The sequence below is a fragment of the Amblyomma americanum genome, chromosome 6 (genome assembly GCF_052857255.1).
Source record: "Amblyomma americanum isolate KBUSLIRL-KWMA chromosome 6, ASM5285725v1, whole genome shotgun sequence".
Lineage (NCBI taxonomy): Eukaryota > Metazoa > Arthropoda > Arachnida > Ixodida > Ixodidae > Amblyomma > Amblyomma americanum.
Window position 1 is genome coordinate 114,213,533 of NC_135502.1, and position 23,598 is coordinate 114,237,130.

At 47.9% G+C, this 23,598-nt stretch overlaps 1 protein-coding gene across 1 annotated transcript in view; it reads left to right on the forward strand.

Moving 5' to 3' along the window:
* The first annotated feature begins 4,435 nt into the window (after positions 1-4,435).
* LOC144094025 (uncharacterized) overlaps positions 4,436-23,598 on the forward strand; it is a 101,922-nt gene continuing 82,759 nt past the window's right edge. Inside the window, exon 1 of the mRNA XM_077627868.1 lies at positions 4,436-4,822. The gene's annotated coding sequence lies outside the window, so the exon portion shown is untranslated. The remainder of the gene's footprint in view (positions 4,823-23,598) is intronic.

A 23,598-nucleotide genomic window follows, 5' to 3' on the forward strand; every position in this document is an offset into this window, starting at 1 on the left:
AAGTGGACCTGGAAGAACCCCAATGGTGAGACTAAAAATGAAATCGACTTCATACTATGCGCTAAACCTGGCATCATTCAGGATGTGGCCGTCCTCGGAAGGGTGCGTTGCAGCGACCATAGAATGGTAAGGTCTAGAATTAGCTTAGACTTGAAGAGGGAACGGAAGAAGCTAGCGAAGAAGACCATTAACGAGTTAGCCGTAAGAGGGAAAGCACAGGAGTTTAGGATAGCGCTGCAAAACAGATACTCGGCTTTAACTGAGGAAGATGATCTTGATGTTCATTCAATGCACGATAATCTGACATCAATAATTACGGAGTGCGCAGTAGAAGTAGGCGGTAGGACAGTTCGAAAAGATACCGGGAAGCTATCTCAGGTGACGAAAGATCTGATTAAGAAGCGCCAAAACATGAAGGCATCTAACACTACCGATAGAATAGAACTAACGGAGCTATCAAAGTTAATAAATAAGCGCAAGGTAGCCGACATAAGGAAGTTTAATATGGAGAGAATCGAGCATGCTATAAAGAACGGAGGTACCTAAAAACAGTGAAGAGGAAACTAGGCATAGCATTAAGAGACAAGCAGGGCAATGTCATTAGCAATATGGATAAGATAGTTAACGTAGCCGAAGAGTTCTACACAGACCTGTACAGTAGCCAGTGTAATCAGAGCGCTAATGAGAAAGACAGCAGTGCACAGCAATGCGTCATCCCGCCAGTAACGAAAGATGAAGTAAGGAAAGCCTTAGAAGCAATGAAAAGGGGAAAAGCAGCTGGGGAGGATCAGGTAACAGCAGATCTGTTGAAGGATGGAGGGGACATCGTGCTAGAAAAACTAGCCACCGTGTATACGCAATGCCTTATGACCTCGACTGTACCAGAAGCTTGGAAGAATGCAAACATTATCTTAATTCATAAGAAGGGAGACGCCAAGGACTTGAAAAATTACAGGCCGATCAGCTTACTATCCGTTGCCTACAAAGTATTTACTAAGGTAATCGCTAATAGAGTCAGGGCAACGTTAGACTTTAATCAACCAAATGATCAGGCAGGCTTTCGTAAAGGATATTCCACAATAGATCATATTCACACTATCAATCAGGTGATGGAGAAATGCGCAGAATATAACCAACCTCTATATATAGCTTTCATTGATTACGAGAAAGCATTCGACTCAGTGGAAACCTCAGCAGTCATACAGGCATTGCGTAATCAGGGGGTAGAAGAGCCTTATGTCAATATACTGGAAGATATATATAGCAACTGCACAGCTACTATAGTCCTCCATAAAGTCAGCAATAAAATTCCAATAAGGAAGGGTGTCAGGCAAGGAGACACGATCTCGCCAATGCTGTTCACCGCATGTTTGCAGGAGGTATTTCGAGGCCTGAATTGGAAACAGTTGGGAATAAGAATAAATGGAGAATACCTAAATAATCTGAGATTTGCTGATGACATTGCCTTGCTGAGTCACTCAGGAGGTGAACTGCAAATCATGATCAACGAGTTAGGCAGAGCAGATCGATGGGTCTAAAAATTAACATGCAGAAAACCAAGGTAATGTTCAACAGCCTAGCAAGGGAACAACAGTTCACAATTGGCAGCGAGAGCCTAGAAATTGTGCCGGAATACGTCTACTTAGGGCAGGTAGTGACAGCTGATCCGGATCATGAGAGGGAGATAACTAGAAGGATGAGAATGGGGTGGAGCGCATATGGCAAATTCTCGCAGATCATGAGTGGCAGCTTACCAATTTCCCTCAAGAGGAAAGTGTACAACAGCATAATCTTACCGGTACTCACCTACGGGGCAGAAACGTGGAGGCTAACGAAAAGAGTTCAGCTTAAATTAAGGACAACGCAGCGAGCCATGGAAAGAAAAAATGATAGGTGTAACGTTAAGAGATCGGAAGCGGGCAGAGTGGGTGAGGGAACAAACACGGGTTAATGACATCCTAGTCGAAATCAAGAGAAAGAAATGGGCTTGGGCAGGGCATGTAATGCGAAGGCAAGATAACCGCTGGTCTTTAAGGGTAACGGAGTGGGTTCCAAGAGAAAGTAAGCGTAGCAGGGGGCGGCAGAAGATTAGATGGGCGGATGAGATTAAGAAGTTTGCAGGCAAAGGGAGGATGCAGCTGGCAAAGGATAGGGTTAATTGGAGAGACATGGGAGAGGCCTTTGCCCTGCAGTGGGTGTAGTAAGGCTGATGATATATATATATATATATATATATATATATATATATATATATATATATATATATATATATATATATATATATATATATATATATATATATATATATATATATATTATATATATATATATATATATATATATATATATATATATATATATATATATATATATATATATGCGAAATATTTTCATTCCGACTCATTTTATTTACAAATACCACTGTCTCTCGTTCGATACACAGCAATCAACTGTCAATACAGCATCCAAGGGGACAGGAACCTGCGTAATGCTCACAAAGGCATTCTTTTATTGTGAACTCTTTTCGGTTATCTGAACAATGCAAATAAACCCCAACCGTCTGCAGCTCTAACGCGTGCTTTGAACGTGTCTGATTTGGCAGCCGCTGACTTGCAGCCCAGAAGTCCGTGCAGCATCAGTCGGTCGGCGCACTTCAAGCTCCCGTAAGTTTTGTTTAGTGCGCCAAAGAGCTTGAAGTTTGCGAACGCTTCTTGCAGAACGTGAAAAAAAAAGGAAAACGGGCCCTGAAAAAAGATGCTTTTTTTTTTCAGAAGCGGCTTTATATGTCTGGCTTATTTACATGGCATTCAACTATGTAACGACACGCTTTTCGCAGCTCCAATGCTTTAAAATCAATTGTCAGATCCTAACTGATAGTTAAATTCATACGGAGTAAAAATGCACGTGTCTGGACGAAGCGATAGCTAGACGCGTGCTGGTTCGGCAGCTTTCCCGCAACATGGGCAGGTTTTCCTTACTCTTTCAGGAACATTACATTGGCATTTGTGCTCATTCAGAATTCGCAGAATTTTCTGACGGCGTGCCCCGTGTTTTTTGTTTGTTAACTTCAGGCGGAAGTTAGCACTCTTCAAATGATTTTTTTTAAACTGCCAACGCAGTAATTTCTACTTCTGAAAAATTTTACTCGGCACAAAGTTCTTCGCCGTTTTCAAACGGGCTTTGGTTATAGTACCACGTATCATTAATAGTATTATCCTTTTTTTCCTCAGTTTATTTGTTCTTGTGCATCTTGAAAATAAAAATTGATCCTATGGTTCCTTTTATAGTGATGTTTAGAATACTGATGTTGCAATTTAGAAATCCTGTAACGTTTCGCTGACAGTTTTGTGGGTGCCGGAAAAAAAAATCGTGGTCCACGTCAAAAACATAATTTGCGTTCTTGCGACGTAAATATACCCTTTAAACGGAAAAGTATATGTCTCGAATCAAAATAAGAAACAGCGTCTGATAAGCTTAAGCTCTTGGGTCAGCCTGCGCTAAAAACACCAGGGCATGCAGACAAAAAAAAAAGGGCAGTTGATACCGCCGTGCTTGCGTACGTGGCATTCGTAGGTTTTCCCCCAAGAAATCGGAGAGCACATCCGGCTCGACAACACTCGCAGTCATACACATCCATCAAAACGCACTACGTGTTCCCGCCTCGCTCGTGCGTCGACTCGACACGTCGTAGTACTTCCCGCTGCCAATGTCAAACACCAATTGCGGTGCGCTCAATACGCAGGCAGACACCCAGGAACACTGATCTTCGAAAGGAAATTCAAACACACTGCATTTGTCGAGGCAAATTCCGCTGTGGCAGACTTATTGGCATACACGCCCTCTTCAATAATGGCAGCATCAATCGCGATGCAATGAGACTTGGGGGAGACAGACCCGTTAGGCGAGAACGCGGACCGAACAAGCGGAAACCGAGCTCTGAACAAGGATATGAAAGAGCTCACAAACAAATATATTTGACAGCCGTAGCCCCCGAGAGGATCGATACCCTGGGAACCTGCAGAGAGCATATTTCTCCCCACTCTGTCAGCTTCGTGAAAGCACCGGGACTGCAGCGGTAGGCCGGCCATGTCTCAGCCTTTTCCAGCTGTTCACGTCACAACTAAAAAAAAAACGCAAGACAGACGTTCAGGTTGCGGGGGAGCGGAGAAGAAGGAGGGAAGGGGGAGTAGCCTAAGATGTCTGATGCACGCAGAAAAGAAGAGACGGGAAAGAGCGAGACGTGTCCGACGCGCTCGCTCCGGAGCGCTCCAACTCGCACGCAGCGCAGTGCGAGCGCAGGCAAACAGCTCAGAGGAAAGGGCGGCGCGAACGCGACGCGGCGGGCGAGGAGGACGAAGCCCGCGAAAGCAGGCGGCGAGCGCGCCGCCGCGAGCGCGCGCGCATTCTCGCCGTCGTCCCGGGGTCGCGAGCGCGTGCGCGCGTCTTCTCGCACGGCAGAGGCCAAAGGGAAGCGCACAAGAAAAAGCGCGCGCCGCCGCTCCTCCCTCGGGTCAAGCCCCGCCCACGGCCGGCGGCGAATACGCGCGCGCGCATTGGCGCGCACGGGGCCAATGGGCGCCACTGGCACAAGCCTGATCAGGCGCGCTCCCGCGCTGCGCACCTTTTGGCCGGGCCAGTCGCCCGCGTGCTCGCCTTTTTGACCAGACGCGCGCGCGCACGCGCTCACGCACGGAGCGCCACAGCTGCCAGGAAGGGAGGCTGATCGTCGACGCCGGCTGTGCGCCTGCTGCTCCCGTCGCCGGTTTGGCATCTGCGTCGTCACGACACGTCACCACGCGTCACCCACGTCGCCGCCGAGCGAGTGAGTCACCGCCTTTCACTCACCCTTTCTCACTGCGTTCCCCGCAGCAGCCCTCGCGTCATTCCGACGCTTGGCAATTCTTTTTTTTTTACGATTGCTTTCGTTCAGTGCTTTTTTTATTCTTTGTCTACCACGCATTTCTTGAAAACAAAATGACTTGCGGATCCAGCAAATTATTGAAAACAGCACAACGCGGGCCGACCGTTCTCGCATGTGCTTCACTGACATTTCGCAGCGCCGCTTTTTTTTTCCCCCTCATTCGCAAAGGATGTATCCTTGGAGTTGAAACAACGGCTTGTTCATGTGCATGACCGACTGTGACGTTATGGGAGCGATGAAGTGATACCGGATGCCTGATCAAAATTATTGTTACTGCTGGGAAGCAGCAAGTTTTTGAAAGACACTGAAGGGCACGCAAAACAACTTTGTGTCCCGAGATAAATGAGTAAGTTGTCTTGCAAAGCAACTAAGCGTTTTCTAGCGCCAGCGTTGTGGGGCTGTAAATATATACAAACCTCCTGGGGTCGTAATGTGTGCTTAACCTCCTGCGCAGTGTGTCTTTCCTGCTGGCCTTTCGCCTGCATCTGTCTCAGTGCACGAGGTTCAGCGTATTTGAGGAAATGGAAAATAAATTAACCCTGCAAAAAGCCTTTGGCGCAATTTGCAGGCGACTGCTTCGCCTGCCTCTTCGCAGCCTCGTCTCGTTACCGCGCGAGTGCGGCATGAGTGAAAAATGTGACCGCAGACGTGTCTCCATCCGTATTGTTCACCGCGTAGCATAGCAATTCCTCCGCGCGACAGTCTTTTCCCTTGTCTTTTTTGCCTTCGTCTCACGTTCGCGGAAGTGACCATTCACCTCGCCTTTCAGCCTGCACGGAAGGCGAAGGAGGTCATGAATAACAATTGCGAGAGACCAAAACGAATGCGACAGGCAGCTCATATCGACTGATTGCATTGGCTGACCAGGGCGCGTCTGCGCTCCGAAGGCCACCCTCGAATCACTCCTCCTCCCCCGCGCCTCGATTGCTTGCCTTATCCGAGTCCTCAAGACGCGCCGAGGCGCACTTGCAGGCCATCGTAACGGTGCCTGCGACGAGCGTCTCACCCAATCGGAGGCGCGCTCGTCCCGAGGGGCGGAGCCTCGTCTTTAATTGGGCCCCGCCCACGTCTTTGTTCTGAGCGCAAGGGTGAGGGGGATTGCGCGCGGGAACGCTCTCCCGACACAACTTCGGATAGCGTCGCAGGAACGGGTTCTCCTCGGCGCTGGTTCTCAGCGCGCGGGAATGTTGGAGCTTACTGCACGAACCGTCGCATCATAGCTGCTGTTGCGCAAAGCACTATGCAGCTAGAATCAGTAGCGCGTCGTATGTGACGACACGATAAGGGTTTTTGTTGTTTTTTTTTAATGCGAAAAATGTTTCATAAACATGTAACACCCGTAATCAGGACGCACGATGAAGCTGTGCCGGTGGAGATAAAAGCTGAGAACAGTGGATCTACACGGGCTAGCTGAAATGATCATCCTGTGATATTGGGAATGGCTCCATCGCGGCGCAAAAAAACGGAGAAAACCTGAATAGATTTGTTTATTGTTTCATAAAATGACGCAGGGAAAAGACTCCGCGTAGATTTTTCAGTTTTCATAGGCCCGATTTTAGTGTGGCGTGACATTCGCATTTCATATATATGTCGGCTTGATTTTTGAGTTTGCGCGCCATGCATTTATAGGTTGTTGGCATTGAAAATGTATTTGATTATCTGCTCCATAACAGTTCGTACGAGTGCTAGAAAACTTGAGAAATGGTGGCACAGATGAGCTGTGACCATGTAACGATCGCCGTAGAGTTTACGGCATCGCTAGAGTCCGAACCCGCAGACGAAACCAAAGCGTCTGGGAGAAGCGCGGCGCTGAGCATTTCTTATTTTGGTTCCGCTAAAGCGTTGAAAACAAAGTGGCTGTGAGTATTTTACAGACATACTGAGCGATCTAAACGAGCTGCATTTCAGACACGCTCCGTGACACATCTTGCTTGTCGCTATATAGGGACGGAGCTTGGCTATACATATATACTATTGGCGAATCGCAATTGATTCTGTTCGGCTGTGTCTCAAGGACAGGGTCAATACATTGTCAGGAACATCTCGAGTGTTGCCGTCCATCTTTCTTGCACTCGATAGTGGTGGTGTTCATGCGCAGGCGGTATTAGCGTACTGTGGCCTCTCGGCAATCCCTTCGCCTGAGTCACTGAATTTAATGACTGCGTCTCTACCACTGCTCCATAAGTCCGGTGCGCTCTTAAACTTCAGGAATGATTTTGGCACTTGTCGCCACTGAATTCGGATTCAGGATACACGATGCGAGAGACGTCGTCCAAACGAACCTCCAGTCTCCTCAGATTGCCTACTACAGTGTCTCGTCACAAACACGCGGGCACGCTAAAAAGAGAGGGAAGGAAGAAAAATACGTTGAGCATGGTCAAGAAAAAAGAGCCCTTGTGACATAAAAAAAAAAAGAGTATTGGGGTTTTTAGCGATTCAACAGAAGACAGCTGCAAGAACAACGGTTTGACGTGGCATGCATCGATCGGCTTCCCTGCAGTGTAAGGAGCCACAGATATACTTTACAGGAACACGGGGGACAAATCGTAGTTTGCTAGATCGATAGACTGGCACTTTCCATATTGGCAAATATGTTTTCACTGAACGGAGTTCGTATGTATCGACTACATTAGAGCGAAAAACTGTTTCTCCAGCACAGGCTGTTTCCGTGCTGGTACAGTCTTGGTCAAGTCTTAAAGCCACAGTGTTCAACTGCAGCGAAATGAGTGTTCCTAGAATGTTTGTAAAGCAGATCATTCAAAACACAAGTCAAGCATGCAGGAAGCTTCTCTACCGCAAGAAGAAATCTTCTGCTAGCATTTCAAGGTCATGCGGTCTTTAATAGTGTCGCATAATGTCTCTGTTCTGAGGCTGAAGTGAAAGGCATTTGGTCTTAAGACTTTTGACCAGGACTGTACCTTACGTCATGGAAGACTGTTTGTTGCAGGAAACAGGAAACGAAGGATTACGCGCGTGGATACAAAATTAAGTGCTTTCTTTTTATTTATCACATACTGCACACCACATGCGGTCCCAGGAGGATCGAGAGCCACAATGCAATACAATATAGCGCAAAAAGCTGCGAACTTAAAAAAAATAGCGTCCGTCCTGAGAAAGCAGACACTGAAAAAGGACAATGCATACTTATGAAAAACTAAATTAGATACTGTCATGCAGTAAGGAAGAAAGGCAACAACATGCGACGTCAGCAACATAAGGCATTATGCACAGCGCCGACTGACGAGACGTTCATAAGAGAAGAATCATACGGCACTGCGTTCCAGTCTGTGATCGTATCACCGAAAAATGAGTACTGGTAGACATTCGTACGAGCGCTAGTAATTCGTCTTCCCTTCTTTTGCTCTCTGTGCATCTTTTGGGCAGTTTTCTACGATTAGCAGCCACTAACTCGAAATGTGCACCGCAGTCCCGGCATTGGTAATAACGGTCGTGTATGAAACACTTTTTGCTACACCTGTCTCTGTGTGCTGGTCCCGCATAATGGTTGCGTACTCTAAGAGGTCTTATACTGTTTGTTGGTAGGCTTTGTTTCTCAATTCACTTGATAATTTTCCTCATTCGTGTTTTCAGAAGCCTAATTTTTACGATCTGACGAGCATGCGTCATCAGTGCTTGCTGTTTATTAAGTAATTGTAACGCCTAAATATTTGTATTCTCAAATGCCATGCGAATATGTCCAGGATCGAGATATATATACAAGCTCTGCAAGTTAATTCAGTCATAAATGTATTACAATACTTGCTTGTCGCCTTGCCATCTTTTTTTATCATTCCGCGCCCAATTCAAGCTGGCCATGCAGGCTCAGTGTATTGTTTACATAACCGTGCCATGAAAACCCTTGGCAAGAAAGCGTTCGCTGAGTCTTGGTACCTCTTATTTTTCTTATCATATAGTGTTCAATACATCGGTTTATGGAGCCACCACGCTCCACTATATAAGCACGTAGCTGGGACAACAGGCACTGAAGAAGTCCGAGACGACGGCAAAGAAGGCTGGCGTGGACCTAAAACTATTTATAGCGCCAATTCGTGCCTACAAACAGAGAAAAAAAAGCTCGGACATGAAGAGGGACACATGAGGCGGTAGTCACCATCAGAATGACCGCCATTTTCGACCATGCTGTGTATACATGAGGATGACTGGGAACATTTCAAGTTTTCCTCAATTCTTGAGGACAGTGTTTACATAATTCTGCGACTAACAAGAACTGGCGTCAATATGCATCGAGCTTTGGATTCAGTGTATTAGCTCACAGTTTGGCAAGAAAGTTTTTTATAGAAGAGAATAAAAAGGTCTTCGGTATACTTGTCAGCGTAAACCGACCTGATTGTCTGTATCCTGTCGCTGTCTGAACTAAAGGAAAATACACCCATTTGTAATTCCAAGGTTTCTTATTTACGAACTGAACTTTCCGTCCACGCGGGAGCGACTTCCAGTGAGCACACTCGTGGAACTGAATCGCTTCATCGAGGCACTACTTGTCGCTCATGGTTACTATATATGTAGACTTTGAAGAGCGCTGTGGGGGAAGCTTTTTTTTTTCTTGTTTAGAAGTCTTCGCTTTCAAACCGATGGATTCATTTTACGCACACGCAAAAGAGGCCTGCGCACTTGAATACAGCCGGCCGATGCACATGAATACGGTCGGGTTTGTGCACATGAATGCCACAAGTGTGAAGAGGGGAAAAAAAGAGATTGTATACAGTCCTGTCATTTATGTGAAGTGTCGATGAACATCAGACGCGCGTCACCGTGTAGCTATCGCACACGAGATACAGGATATTTATATGGAGACACTGAACAGTCTCAAATGATGCGGAGAACGATACAACTGCTTGACAGCTCTGAATTGAAGATGCAGCATTTATTCACCTGACTTGCCTTCTGTCCTGTCGACTGTGCCATCCAGTCTTTCTGTGTTACATTTTTTTTTTTACCCTTCATAAATTACGCACAATCTCGGTCAAATGAAACGCGAGCGGTGCACAGTTAAAACGCCCTCAAAAACACATACGTACACACGCGTACAGGATAAAGAAAGAAGCGGAAATGTAATATACTTCATGTGGCGGAAATACAAGAACGGCTCGTTGTAGCTTACTAAGAACGCTATCATAATGCGTTAGAACCGAATATCATGTTGCATTTAATCTCCTTCAACTAAAATATTCTCATTTTGATGCTCGCATTTCAACTGGCAACGACGGTGCATGCTGTCTTCAAAAATGTATGCCACAAAAGTGTCCATATCTGCAACGTTTACTGTGTTTATCGCCAGGATGGACGGAAATCTGCGGGAATTTGTGAATTATCGGTTAGCTTCCGTCCGGAATACTGGCTAGTATCAATCCATTGGTTCGGTCTTTTCTTGTTTTATAATTCATTCATTTATTCATTCGAAATGTTTTGTGTATTTGCACACATATACAAGTGGGACTGAACCGTTCTATATTTCTTATGTATAGAATACAAATTCGTAGATTCGTGTCTGACCCGCCGCGGTGGCTCAGTGGTTAGGGCGCTCGACTACTGATCCGGAGTTCCCGGGTTCGAATCCGACCGCGGCGGCTGCGTTTTTATGGAGGAAAAACGCTAAGGCGCCCGTGTGCTGTGCGATGTCAGTGCACGTTAAAGATCCCCAGGTGGTCGAAATTATTCCGGAGCCCTCCACTACGGAACCTATTATCATTTCTTCTTTCACTCCCTCCTTTATCCCTTCCCTTACGGCGCGGTTCAGGTGTCCAACGATATATGAGACAGATACTGCGCCATTTCCTTTCCCCAAAAAACCAATTATTATTATTATTATTCGTGTCTCTTTTTAACACGGTGTTCCTTGAAGATCTCTCAACGTTACATGAAAGGGCACTTCGGTCCCATAATTCATGTACTCCTGATATGCATTCTCGTGGCATTCAATTGAAAAAAAGACAGAAACACGAACAAAAGAAGGATTGCAATTGTACAGTACAGGCGCCCATACAACTGTTACACCGTCGCAGCTGTGCACAGCAGAAACAGTCAACGCGGCTAAAGCTGCACTTAAGGCTCACGCTGCAATTTGCGGTCGGCATATCATCGTCATCACCAACCTCACTACGCCCACTCCAAGAGAAAGGCCTCTCCCATGTCTCTCCTATTAACCCTGTTCTTGGCCAGCTGCGCCCACCGTATCTCCACAAACTTCTTAATCTCATATCCGCCCACCTAACTTTCTGCCGCCCCCTGCTACACTTGATTTCTCTTCGAATCCACTCCGTTACCCTTAAGGACCAGTGGTTATCGTACCTTCGCATTGCAGGCCCTGCCCGAGCCTATTTCTTCCTCTTGATTTCGACTAGTATGTCATTAACCCGCGTTTGTTCCCTCACCCACTCTGCCATCTTCCGGTCTCTTAACGTTAAACCTTTCCCTGGCTCGTTGCGCTGTCCTTAACTTAAGCTGAACTCTTTTTGTTAGCCTCCATGTTTCGGCCCCATATGTGAGCACCGGTAAGATACAGCTGTTGTGAACTTTTCTCTTGAGGGATAATGGTAACCTGCCATTCATCATCTGAGAGAACCTTCCAAAAGCGTTCCACCCAATTCTTATTCTTCTGGTTATTTCACTCTCATGATCCGGATGAGCGGTCAATATAGATACTGCCCTAAGTAGACGTATTCCCTTACCACTTCCTGCGCCTCGCTACTGTTGGACACTACTTTATTTTTCTGCATATTAAGTTTTAGGCCCAGCGTTATGCTCTGCCTGTCGAAGTCATTGATCATGCTTTGCAGTTCGTCCCCTTTGTCAAGGAAATGTCATCAGCGAATCCATTAACTATTATCCCCAACTGTTCCCAATCCGGTTCTCTATAACACCATAATAACACCATTGCCGACATCATGTCTCCGTGCCTGGCCCACCCTTGTTTCAATTTTATTGCTGACATTATAGAGGGCAACGGTGGCTGCAGGTGCAGCCGTTATACATGTAGATATCCTCCAGTGTTTTCATCTAAATCCCGATTCCGTAATTTCTGCATGACTGCTGAGGTTCTAACTTAGTCAAATGCTTTCTCGCAGTCTTTGAAGGCTATATATAAGGGTTGTTTATTTTCTGCGCATTTTTCCTTTCACCTGATTGATAGTCTGAATATCGTATATTGTCGAGGGGCCTTTAATTAGTCATGTTAATGGGCGGCGCGCACACGTAATGTCGCTGCACTGCTCAAACATCGGTTTGTGAGTATCCCTCGTGAGCCAGAAAGCGGTGCGCGGGACACTGTTTCGAGATTCAAAAAACGATACAAATAACTATCATAACGAAATTAATTTGTTTCGTTGCGGTAAACATGGCAAAGGCGGCTCAGGCCAGTGCTGATAGTGCCAGGAGTCCCTATCGACGAAGGCTTCACCGACCACGATTTCAGAGTTAGTGTGCGCACGTAAGGCATACTGGAATTTCTTTCAAACTCGCTTAATTCGAGCTTTCGGTTTATTTGAACTGACGCTTTGACCACGTGAACATCAGGCGTAATAAAGGGAGACCGATCAAGGCCCCCGTTAATTCGAGCTCGGCATAACTCGAACATATTTTGAATTATCGAGATCCGACTGTATTTTCATAAGCCTACCGGGCTCATAGCGCACCACGCTATATTATATATATGCGGCTGCACTGTACGTTCACATACTAGAAGACGTTTTTATTATTACTACTCATTTTGCACAATTGGATTGTCATCCTGTTTTGTGTTTCGTTTCATAATCGTCAGCAGTCAAACGTTTTGAAATGTTTTGTTGTTGTTTTCGTATATAGGGCAAGGCGTAGTCGGGCGTTCCGTCATGCCTTTTGCCGCTGCTCGCTATACATGCACCATACATATGATGATTTTATGTCACCCGAAGAATACAATAATAAGTGAAATGCTGCATTTCCTCGCGCTCTTGATTCCGCGTTTAGGCCGCAGGAGCCTCCCTTCAACAAATGAAGTGCGAATTTCGTGCACGTGGCGTCTCTGCGCACTTCGCGCTGGGGAAAAAATAAATACTGCGCCCCAAACGCGATCGTCGAGATTTGTTGTTGCGGGGCCCAGACGGATGCATTCATATCGCATGCAAACAATGCTTTCATCGACGTGCAGCGTGTCCGAGCCCTGCGTGAGCGATGCTTGCGAGTGACGCTTACATAAAGCGCAGAACGAGCGCTGTACATTTTTCGAAGTTTCTACGATTGTCTTTTTCCTGTTAAAAAGGTCATGCACGCGAGGTCGATAGCATGCGCGTTGTTGGTGGCGCTGTGATCGCAGACACACCGCGCAGCTGGGTATTTGCTTCTTTGTTTGTTTCGTTCTGCTGCTTCTTGTTGATTGAAATTATTGTCTTAGTTCTTTTATTTTGTTTCTTTCTGAGATAGAGAGACCCCAGCGACATCGCTACCGCGGCCGGCGGGTCTGTTTGTATGTGCACGGGCTCGCGTACTCGTTTGCATAAGCGCGCTGAGGTGGTCCGCCAAACAGCGCGCAGAGCGAGGCCGAGACAATGCGTTGCTGGTCGAGATTCAATTGGCCGGAGAGCGGCCCGTTATTGATGGCGTGCCACCAACACGACCGCACCGCGCTGGACAGACAAGGCTCGGCACAATGGCCGACCGCATTCATGCACAGGCGGCCGGACCCATGCATCATCGCTCGCACTCATGAGTGCGCGATATCCGACGGGGGTCTCGAGAAAATAAAAAATGATGGAAACGAGAAGAAAGAGAGAAAGCAAGAACGCTGCGAGCGTTGTTGTGAAGAAAGAGAGGCAAAAGCGGAGTGCGGTTCTTCTCGGTCCGATATGTCATCGGCGCTTCTCAGTCGCTTCCAAGAAAAGAAATGTCGACTTGACGATCGACTTCGAGGCGCCTGCTTGTGTTTACGTGTTTGTCAAGGAGGCTGCAGGCCGGCTGTGCGTTGAGGTCGCGAGCCACTTGTTCGAGCCATGTGCCGGCGACTTGTGCCCAAAGGCACGATGCGATGATCGATCAGTGCGATGCTTAGAGGCCGAGCATTCTTGACTGTACCGACGAAAAAAGAAGCAAAAAAAAAAGGTATGAGGTAACAGATCCTGTGGCACCAACATTTTCCGTTAGTGCTAGCACGGCGCAGATCGAGAGGCCATGGCGCTAAAATGTGTGATAGGACGTGTGCTGGATATTGCTGTGTCATTTATCTTACATCTGGCTCTAGAATAGGCCGTCATATCTTTTTTTTTTCCCTTCCTCGACGTGCAACTCGTTTCTGTGTAGAAAACACGCGGCAGCACAATAAGCATCGCTACAATTCAGCGCAGCCCGAGAGCTGGTGCATACACGAAGGTGAGGTGTGCATATTGAGGAAATCCCGCTAAGTGGTGCAGGGCGACGTGGCTCGAAGTAGTGGCTTGGAGTTGTGCGATGAAACAGACACTTTCGCGAAGGTCTAGCAAGTACAGCTGTCCATTGAGTTGTGAGGAAGTCCCGCCCATGAAACACGGTCCTCCAGTACGCATGTTGCATATAGAGGTGCATGCTGCTGCTCGAGCGAAGCCACACCTGTGGCACTCTCGCCGAGTATGACGGGAACGCGCTGCCGAAGACTTGTACATGAATGTGCAGTCTAACGCGATTTAAAGGTGATAACTTCAGGCTTAACCTATTCCAACTGCTCTAAAAGGTCCAAGAACGCTGCAACGAATGCATGCGCTTAGGTGGGAAACAGCGCACAGAAAATGAGAACGGGAAGGTGACACGGACTGGCGTTTTTTTTGTGCTGCAGTGTTTCCCACCTCAGTCATGCACCAACTATCCCAACAACAAGCTTTATTACATGAGCTTAGTTACCCGAAGGATTCCGATATCCTGCACCCTCATGTTTCTCGCGGACTATAGGTGAGCGTCACGCCAGGACAAAAATCTTGCTTCGTTTCAGCCACCTCGAATGTGATAACCTTCAAAGAGTCAAAATATGTATTTTTTTTCCGGGCTGCTTTCGTGTACTGACCTGCACTCACATAAAATGCCCTCGCATATAGCAACTATCTTAACATATAGCTATTAGTTCCACTTATCCCCATCAGCCAACCGGTACGTCACCTGAATTATATAGCTATATATCCAAAAGATCTCCAGTCAGCCTTGCAATGTATATCGGCCGCGGCAGCCCTACGCGAGTAAATTTCCTCAACTCATCTTTCCACCTGACAGTCGGGCACACCTGGATACACTTTCCTTCCCTCGGTGTCCGTTCTTTTATTGCTCTGACAGACCATCCTCGCCACTCTTATCTCAGGCTTTCAACGTTAACGTAGCCTGAGCTTCGCTGTCCTTAGCCTGATTTACAGACTTTGTTAGCCGCAGTATCGGCCGGCACCCTGGGTGAGTGTACATGCACTGCGGGATACAGCATGGTGTACCTTTTTGGAGGATATCGATGAGAGAGAGAGAGAGAGAGAGAGAAAGACAGGGGCAGCGCACGGTATGCGGAACGGAGGGAGAGATAGAAGGGGGAGAGAACAAAGGGAGATGATCACTTTTCCACGTGTCCGTTGGCCGTTACTTGCAGGGTACACAGGCCACACACTGATTGTTCACAATCTCGCACGCGCTGTTCGTAACTGTAGAGTGTGCCTGCAAATGCACCTTAACCGATTGGTAGCCTCACGCCGCAGCGGTGGCTCAGTGGTTATGACACTCGGCTGCTGACCGGAAAGACGCGGGTTCGATCCCGGCCGCGGCGATCGAACTTCGATGGAAGCGAAATTCTAGAGGCCCGCGTGTACTGTGCGATGTCAGTGCACGTTAAAGAACCCCAGGTGGTCGAAATTTCCGGAGCCCTCCACTACGGCGTCCCTCATAGCCTGAGTCGCTTTGGGAGGTTAAACCCCCAAAAACCAAACGATTGGCAGTTTCTTGTGATTCGCAATCATTTTATCTAAACAGATAGATTATTTGGCATACTTCATACAGTGCACCTATCAGAAGCTGCTCCTCCTTTTCCACGCCATTTAGGGTGACCTTGTTTCTAGTCATATCAGTTTTAAGCTTTATGTTGTACTTTGTCTATGTTGGTCCTCAAAGGTGTACTCCGTTTCATGCCACGTATAGTGAACCCGAAGATATAGCTGCTTCTGCAGTCGGAAAAGTGCCAGCTGACTGTGCTCACCTCTCTGCTTTCACAACGACAACGTTACTCCGTTAACCGGTGAGCGAAGTTTGTTCGCTCTCTTCTTCATATACGCTTCCTAGCGCATATGCGATAACAGACCGCCTACCACATTACACTTGCCTGACTGCTTCTTATAAAGCAACAGTCTTAGCTTATCATAGTTCCTATAGTACTCAGACCATTATTGCATGCAAGCCACGAGCGGCACTTGGGGAGCAGTTAGAAAACCAATTACTCGAGACACTAAATGCCTGGACATTTGCGCTGTACCGTTACAGGTGTTTAATGTGCAAGGCTTCAGGAACGTCCGGTGATGCAAAAGCGTTGTAATTGATAAGAATTGATAAGAGCATAGGGACGCTTATCACATGCAGGAAATGAATGTGGCAAGCACCTGCCAATTATTATAATCTGCACTTAAACCACTGCATTGACAACCAAAACCAACTCGTTTAAATAAACACGCATTCTGAAGGCACTACATAGAAACAACAAGCTAATCTGTTGGGCTCTATAGTTCGTTGACTTGGCGGCAGATTGCTCAAAACATGCTGGGTGCATCCTGTCGCACTGCTGGCATTGGCAGGTGGTTAACAACGGAAAACTAAAATGAATCATCGCTTTGGTCACGCGCCAGAAAATTGTGAACAGAACGCGGTTTATGTATCGATGTCTCGTTCGATCGTATATGGACATATTTCCGATTCGTGCCAGAACAGTTCATGAGCTCATCTGCTGGAGTTAGCTTTCTTTGAGACGGCTACTAACGGCTTGTACTGTTGAATGATGGCAGGAATTAGACTTAAATGCTGCTTAGATGTTTATCGTGGGATTTGCTCCCGCGCCACTGACCTCAACGTCTCTCTGACTGCCAGGAGTGGCTGAGTTGTTTACCCTAGCCTTCAGCTGCTTCGCTGTTTTTCAGACAAGTAATGTTGGAGATGTTTATGCAGACGTAAATTAAACGTTTTGCAAAGACGAAGATGAACATTCTCTTCAGCGGCATTGCTATATAAAAAATGGAAATGAAAATTGGTTCGGGGGAAAGGAAATGGCCCAGTACCTGTCTCACATATCGGCGGACACTTGAACCGCGCCGTAAAGGAAGGGATAAGGGGGGGGGGGGGGAGTGAAAGAAGAAAAGAAGAAAGAGGTGCCATAGTGGAGGGCTCTGGAATAATTTCGACCGCCTGGGGATCTTTAACGTGCACTGACGTCGCACAACACACGAGCGCCTTTCACCGGCGATATAAAAAATAAGGTTATCTAGTTTTGTCTCGCCTTCCCATTTGCTGCAGAACCTCACCCGCTCGCAAAATGCGACCCAGTCTTTCACATCACGCTCATCGGTCCCTCTGAAGATGGCCGGGCCCCTCTGGCGAAGGGAGCAGGCAACGATGACAACCGGCCCCGCTTGCACGGCTCGATGTCGAACGTCCTCAGGCATTGCAGGCGTCGGGAGAGCACGACATCGGAGTTCACAGCTACCCTCCCAGCACCTCCACCAATTTTATGATAGGGATTCTTTAAGGAGTCCCGGAATATTCATCTTGGAATGTTCATCTTCGTGTTTGCAGAATATTGAATTTTTTAAAGACCATTAGCATTTTAAGCCCTATTCATTTTTGTCTTTTTACATTTTGTCGCGCTTACAATCACCGTTACATGCCATGAGTCGTATACTTATACTCATAATCCGAGCAACTTCTCGCGACCAGTCATTATTTGAACTGCCACGGTGGGCATGTTGCCAGGTGTATATATACATGTACTCGTATGTGCATATATATATACACACAGGCCTTGTGGGCAGGTGGGCAGCCTGCCACAAACCGCCTTCAGACAAACTGACACAACAAGTTCCACACTAAAAAAATCACCCCACCTCTGACAGGAAACTCAGTTCCTGGCTCTCGTTCCAAAAGCGAAGTCTTTCAGACTGGCGATCTTAGCTGCTTTGTTAATCTCACGCATGCGTTTGTAGTTGTACTTGCGCGGGACGGTTGTTTCTTGCGGTTCATGTCTATGCACCCATGCACAATAGCGATTGGGCCTATACACAAGCATGACACCAGCACGACGCAATGGAAGACGCCTTCCGCACATGAGACGAACCGTTGGCGATGGTTTGTGGGGCTACCTCGGCTACTCGTATGCCTCATTCGCGCGTGTGTAGGCTTCAGGAAGGATCCGAAACCTCTTTTAATTGCTCTGTGTCCAATGAACAACCATCTGCAGCTGTAGATGCTTTACTCGGTTTCTCGAGCTCGGCTTACCTGGAACTCGGTAAGCGTTCTCTTTGATCATGAAGCTCCATGGAGAACATGCACGAGGGTTTCCGGTTGGCATACGTGGCCAACGGACACGTATCGCAATCTTCAGGGAAAGTAGAACTACCTGTAAAAGAAAAAAAAACTGTGAACAGAGGAAAAGCGTGGCATCTGTCTTACTCAGGGCGGACACGTGAACCTGCAAAGCAGCCAAGTTGCTATATAAGGCTGGTGCAATTCAGTGCTGCCTTGCATCTTTGGAGCCCTTTCAGATATATCAAGTGGTGTTAGTTTCGTGTTTAACGAAGCAGCGGGAGATATTGTTTCTTATTGGCCTTCCACCTTGCATGCATTGGTTCTGCCAGCGCATCGTCGAGTGGCAGGCCTCAGAGTCGTTCGCGATGGCAGCAAAGCCGAAGTGGAACTGCCACCGCTATTTATAAAGGAGCGAAGTTTTTCTGACACACAAACAGAAATTCGAGCAAATTGGCAGTGATTACTTAGAGCAAAACAGATGTAAAGTAGAAGTAGTGGTAGTGGTTTATTATTACGAAAATACAAAAAGGAAAGAAAAGGTGTTGCCACCTGTGCCAATTGCTATCGAATACATCAAGAGCATCGGAGCTGCGGCCGTCAGAAGTAAAGGGGCAGGGTGAGGACAGTAAGAAGTACAGAGGGGAGCGACAGAGAAAAAGGACAGGGGAGGGGTTTGCACATTATTTACAATGTTTACTAAACGCCATTGCTTGCAACAACAAACCGCAAGCATAAAAAAACATCGCGCGTATGTGCTTTTGAGTGCCGTTCCTCCGCCACCTCTTCACAGCCCTTCGCGCAGCTGCAAATTGGATTGTTGGGAGAGCGTACGGAGGCTTCCTACCTCAATACTTCCCGGTTTGTCTCCCAAAGCCCTCCAATCAGAAGCCGTGAAACATTTACAGCAAAAGCTGCGCATATTACTACCCAGGGTGAGTAATGTGACAAAACTGCAACAGAAAACTAACGCTTTCAATTTGCGAACGTGGCTGCTCACATATAATATTAACCGGTAGTCACTTATATACCCTGTGACAATACACTTCCGTGCTTGCTCTTTTCTGTGCACTCTGTAGGCTGCGTTAAGAAACATGCTGTCATTCTGATCGCTTCAACCATTATAAGTTTACTACCGCCAATACTTTGTTGTATGAGGCACATAATTAGCTACGTCAGTAAAGTTGAGCATACGGTTTGGCCATAACACTTCCATCCCTGGAATGTAAACAACGCAGATAGAAGGCGCAGACGCAGCCGAACAACGAAAGTGCTTCTGACATCCTCTCCATGCGACAACGGAAGGACACATAACGGGTCGGCATCTGCATGGCCACGCGAATTCAGCGAAGATCGCCCGAAACGTTTCGCGGAGAATCCGCCCAAATAGCGCTGCAAGCCATGCACGAGGTGATACTGTACTGAGAGCCACGCGGTGCCTCAACTTGCCAGCTCTTTCCCACCTTGCCCGGGGCTGCTGCTGCTGCTGTGTCGTCGCAGTGTCGCCACTGTTGCACTACGGGTGCACTGCTACCAAGCCGGCGAACCGGTTCCAACCTCGCGGGCGCGCGCACCGCGTCTTTATTTTTGCTGCACACACACCAGATACAGGCGCAGGCAGGGCGGCTACAGCAGCCACCGCGAATCGGGTGGTTGAACCGGCGCGCGGCTCCCTTAATTCGCTGATAAAAGAGGATCCCCCCCACTCGGCCCCCAAGCACGCGCGGCTGCAGCGGTTATTCCCGCCGAAGAAGCTCCCTCTTGCGGGCAACGGCGGCGGCTTGGGCCGCGTAATAAATGTGCTCCGGCGTCGCGGCAGCCAGGCTCATATCGAACGGCATTCATCACCGCTGCTCCTCTGTTCGAACTTGTTAAACTATATCGCGGCTCGGCCGCCGGGGGTCTCCACCGGGCGCGCGTTGACGGCCAAGCATTGGCAACCCCCCACACACACAGGCCTGCTCCTTTATATACGTGTGCTCGCTCGGAAATACCAGCGCGCGCCTCTTGCTGGCGCGTGTTTGTGCGTGCGTTTGTGCGCAGGCGTGAAGGCATGCGTGCACATTGATGTGGCTGTGTGTGTGTGTGTGCGTTTGTTGTGATGATAACGTTTGTTGTGAGGGTTGGAGAAGGTTCACTGCAGCCACTTGTCTGCCCCCCCCCCCCCCCCCCGTCCCCCCGCGACCTCTCCATGAACGCGCAATCTAAAAAGGATCTCCTGGAAGCTTTATGGCCGAACATGTTTGTTCCAGAATTCGCCCGAAGCTTCGGAAATAGCAGCGCCGACTCTGCGATTAATATACCTCGAGGTGGCTCCTCCCGTGGGAACGCTCTCCCGGGAAGGCACAGAGACTGTACGTACGCTGCTCCGATAATTGGCGAAAATAAAAGGCCCGCATTGTGGCATGCACTATATATGCCTTCTAGAAGGGGCATATCGGCAAGCATAGTGAGAACGTGAAGACAGCGCAGGGAAAATGGGCATCGGATTCGAGAAGGTGATTTACAGAGGTCAAGCTCTTATCTCAGGTTCCGTTTGCAACCGAGCGCACATGCATTAAGCACCGCTGATGTGGAGAGGAGGAAAGCAAGCGCGTAATGTTGACACAAAATGTCTAACAATGGCGTGATTCTTTACAGCGAAGTTAAACTGGCGTCAGCCAGAAGGGGGCGATCTCCTGATGCATATAACGTGAATTAAAGGCGGTGAGCTTCAAGTATATAACATAAGGATGGTGACAAACCTGAATTTCTGAGCGAGGTATGTCAATTTCACCTCACCCTGGTTCGTTCGTTTGATGTTAGTGGAGGTCGTCATTCGACGAGGTCGGATTTAGAGGTCGAGGGTTTGCGCATGCATGTTGCCGTGCATTTATTTGTTTTCGTAGGAACTTCCGCTCATCGGTGACAGCCTCAAAACAGTACCCCGAAATGCGCGAGTAGACCATCGTTATATTTCCCTAGTCCAGCGGAAAAAGTGAAAAGGGGTAATGAAGGTCGAGAGATAGTACGACGCGTCTAGCATAGACATCCAACGCTGAACGTTAAATAGAAGGTTAAGACTGAACACTACAGCGTTCCCATGCTAGACGATGAGAATGTTTTTCGGGGGGAAGGAGTTAAAAGTGGGAGATCTCGAACATCGCGAGCAGTAAGTTCCTCCATGAGTGCCTTGCTCTTGCAAAAGCTTATTTAGGCAGTTCATTGGCAGTCTACATGCGGAGTCTGTGGACTACCGAAGTTTTTTAGGGGCAGAATGGGCAGCTATCACAGCAAAGAAGAGTGGGAGCGGGGGGGGAGTCTTTGCATCGGAGGACGGCCGGGATTACAGAGGATTTAATTTTCTGGTCTCTTAGCTGAGGTAATATTATTTCTCATACCACATGCCGCTTTAAAACTAGCTGTCATTTGACGTGTGAATCAGGAACAAAATATTGCATATCATAATGCTGTGGCTGCATATTAAATAGCGTGCGTACACTGCATAAACAACAACTGTAATGCCTGCATGTAATTATTGTCAAAATTAGCAGATATAATGGGAGCGTCGTTGTTTTGACGTGTTTCATAGGGGCTGAGGTTTGGAGTGAAAAGCGGTTTTCGCAAAGTATGCTTGCCCCGCCGCGGTGGCTCAGTGGTTAGGGCGCTCGACTACTGATCCGGAGTTCCCGGGTTCGAACCCGACCGCGGCGGCTGCGTTTTTATGGAGGAAAAACGCTAAGGCGCCCGTGTGCTGTGCGATGTCAGTGCACGTTAAAGATCCCCAGGTGGTCGAAATTATTCCGGAGCCCTCCACTACGGCACCTATTCTTCCTTTCTTCTTTCACTCCCTCCTTTATCCCTTCCCTTACGGCGCGGTTCAGGTGTCCAAAGATATATGAGACAGATACTGCGCTATTTCCTTTCCCCCAAAAACCAATTCTTATTATTTGGTATGCGTTAGCATTAGTGCTCCCTCTTAGAGAGCAGCCGCTGCTGCTGACGGGCTCAGTCAGTGCGAGTGGTTGGCGTGACCCAACCCGTCAGTTGCTGTGTGACACACTGTATTATACACCCGCTCCGATGCAGCGATCACAGTGCATTTGACACCGCGCGGTGTCCCTCCCGCCACCCTTCGCCTCCAACCTCTCTTCCTCTACCCTCTCCCACTTTTTCGCTGCTCTCAAAAGTAGAGAGTGAACTTCTCTCTCTCTCTCAGTTTCGCTTCCTGGCAACCGAGGCTTAGCACGCCAACGCAGGAAACTTTTTGCAATAGCGGGCGTTCTAATGCTAACCCATCAAATGGCATTTGCTCACTTTTTGATTTTCATATCGACCGAGCTCCCGGCCTCAACCTCGGAATGTGAGGTTGTGCTGAGATTAAATGAGTTCTGAGGTTGAAGGGAGGGTATATGAGGAGACCTCATCCTCACTGATGAGGTTGAGTGGGGTCGCCAACTTGTACTTGAGGTCGAGATGAGGAGCAGGCTTCTGAGATGAAATGTCCACCTTAGTCTGGTGCACTGCTTCAAGATTAACTTTGTATTCAGTGACGTGGTATAAGCACTAGCGCAGGATGCCTAATTAATTATATAGTTATTTAGAACGTCCAAGACCATTTTTAATTACAAGCAGCGCTGCGCAGACTGACCACGCCGAGCCAAGGCAATGTACACATGATGCTGACTGTTTAAAGAGTTCTCGCAGGCCGTCACTACTCTTCAGCATAGCAATCATCCGGGAGAAAGCTCTCCTGTCAGCAACTCTTGGCGTCGCTGAACGCTGTTTCGTCACACTAATGTGCACGTCGCCGTGCTCAGTTGCACACTGCGATCACCCGCATGCATATATTATGTTGGAATATTCTTCCAAGCTTGCTTACAAAAGTGATTCGTGGCAATTCGTACTCTGGCTTCTTTGTGCACCATGGCAAACGGCCGCTAACATTCGGCTGAAGAAAGACGGCTAGATCGGGGTCGTTCGCGGTCGCCTAAATCTGAAGCTAGGACTGAACAACGCTTGGACTCTCCTACCGCTGGAGGCACTTCTGTCGTGGTGACGGAGTCGAAAAAGTGGGGGAGGGGGGACAATGCACGACCCGCCGCCGCGCATACGCTCACGCACGAGAGGCCGCGTCGACGTCCCTCCTCACGGCACGACTTCGTGCCTGCCTTCGTAACAAGCCGCGCCTCGATCCTGACTGCGCC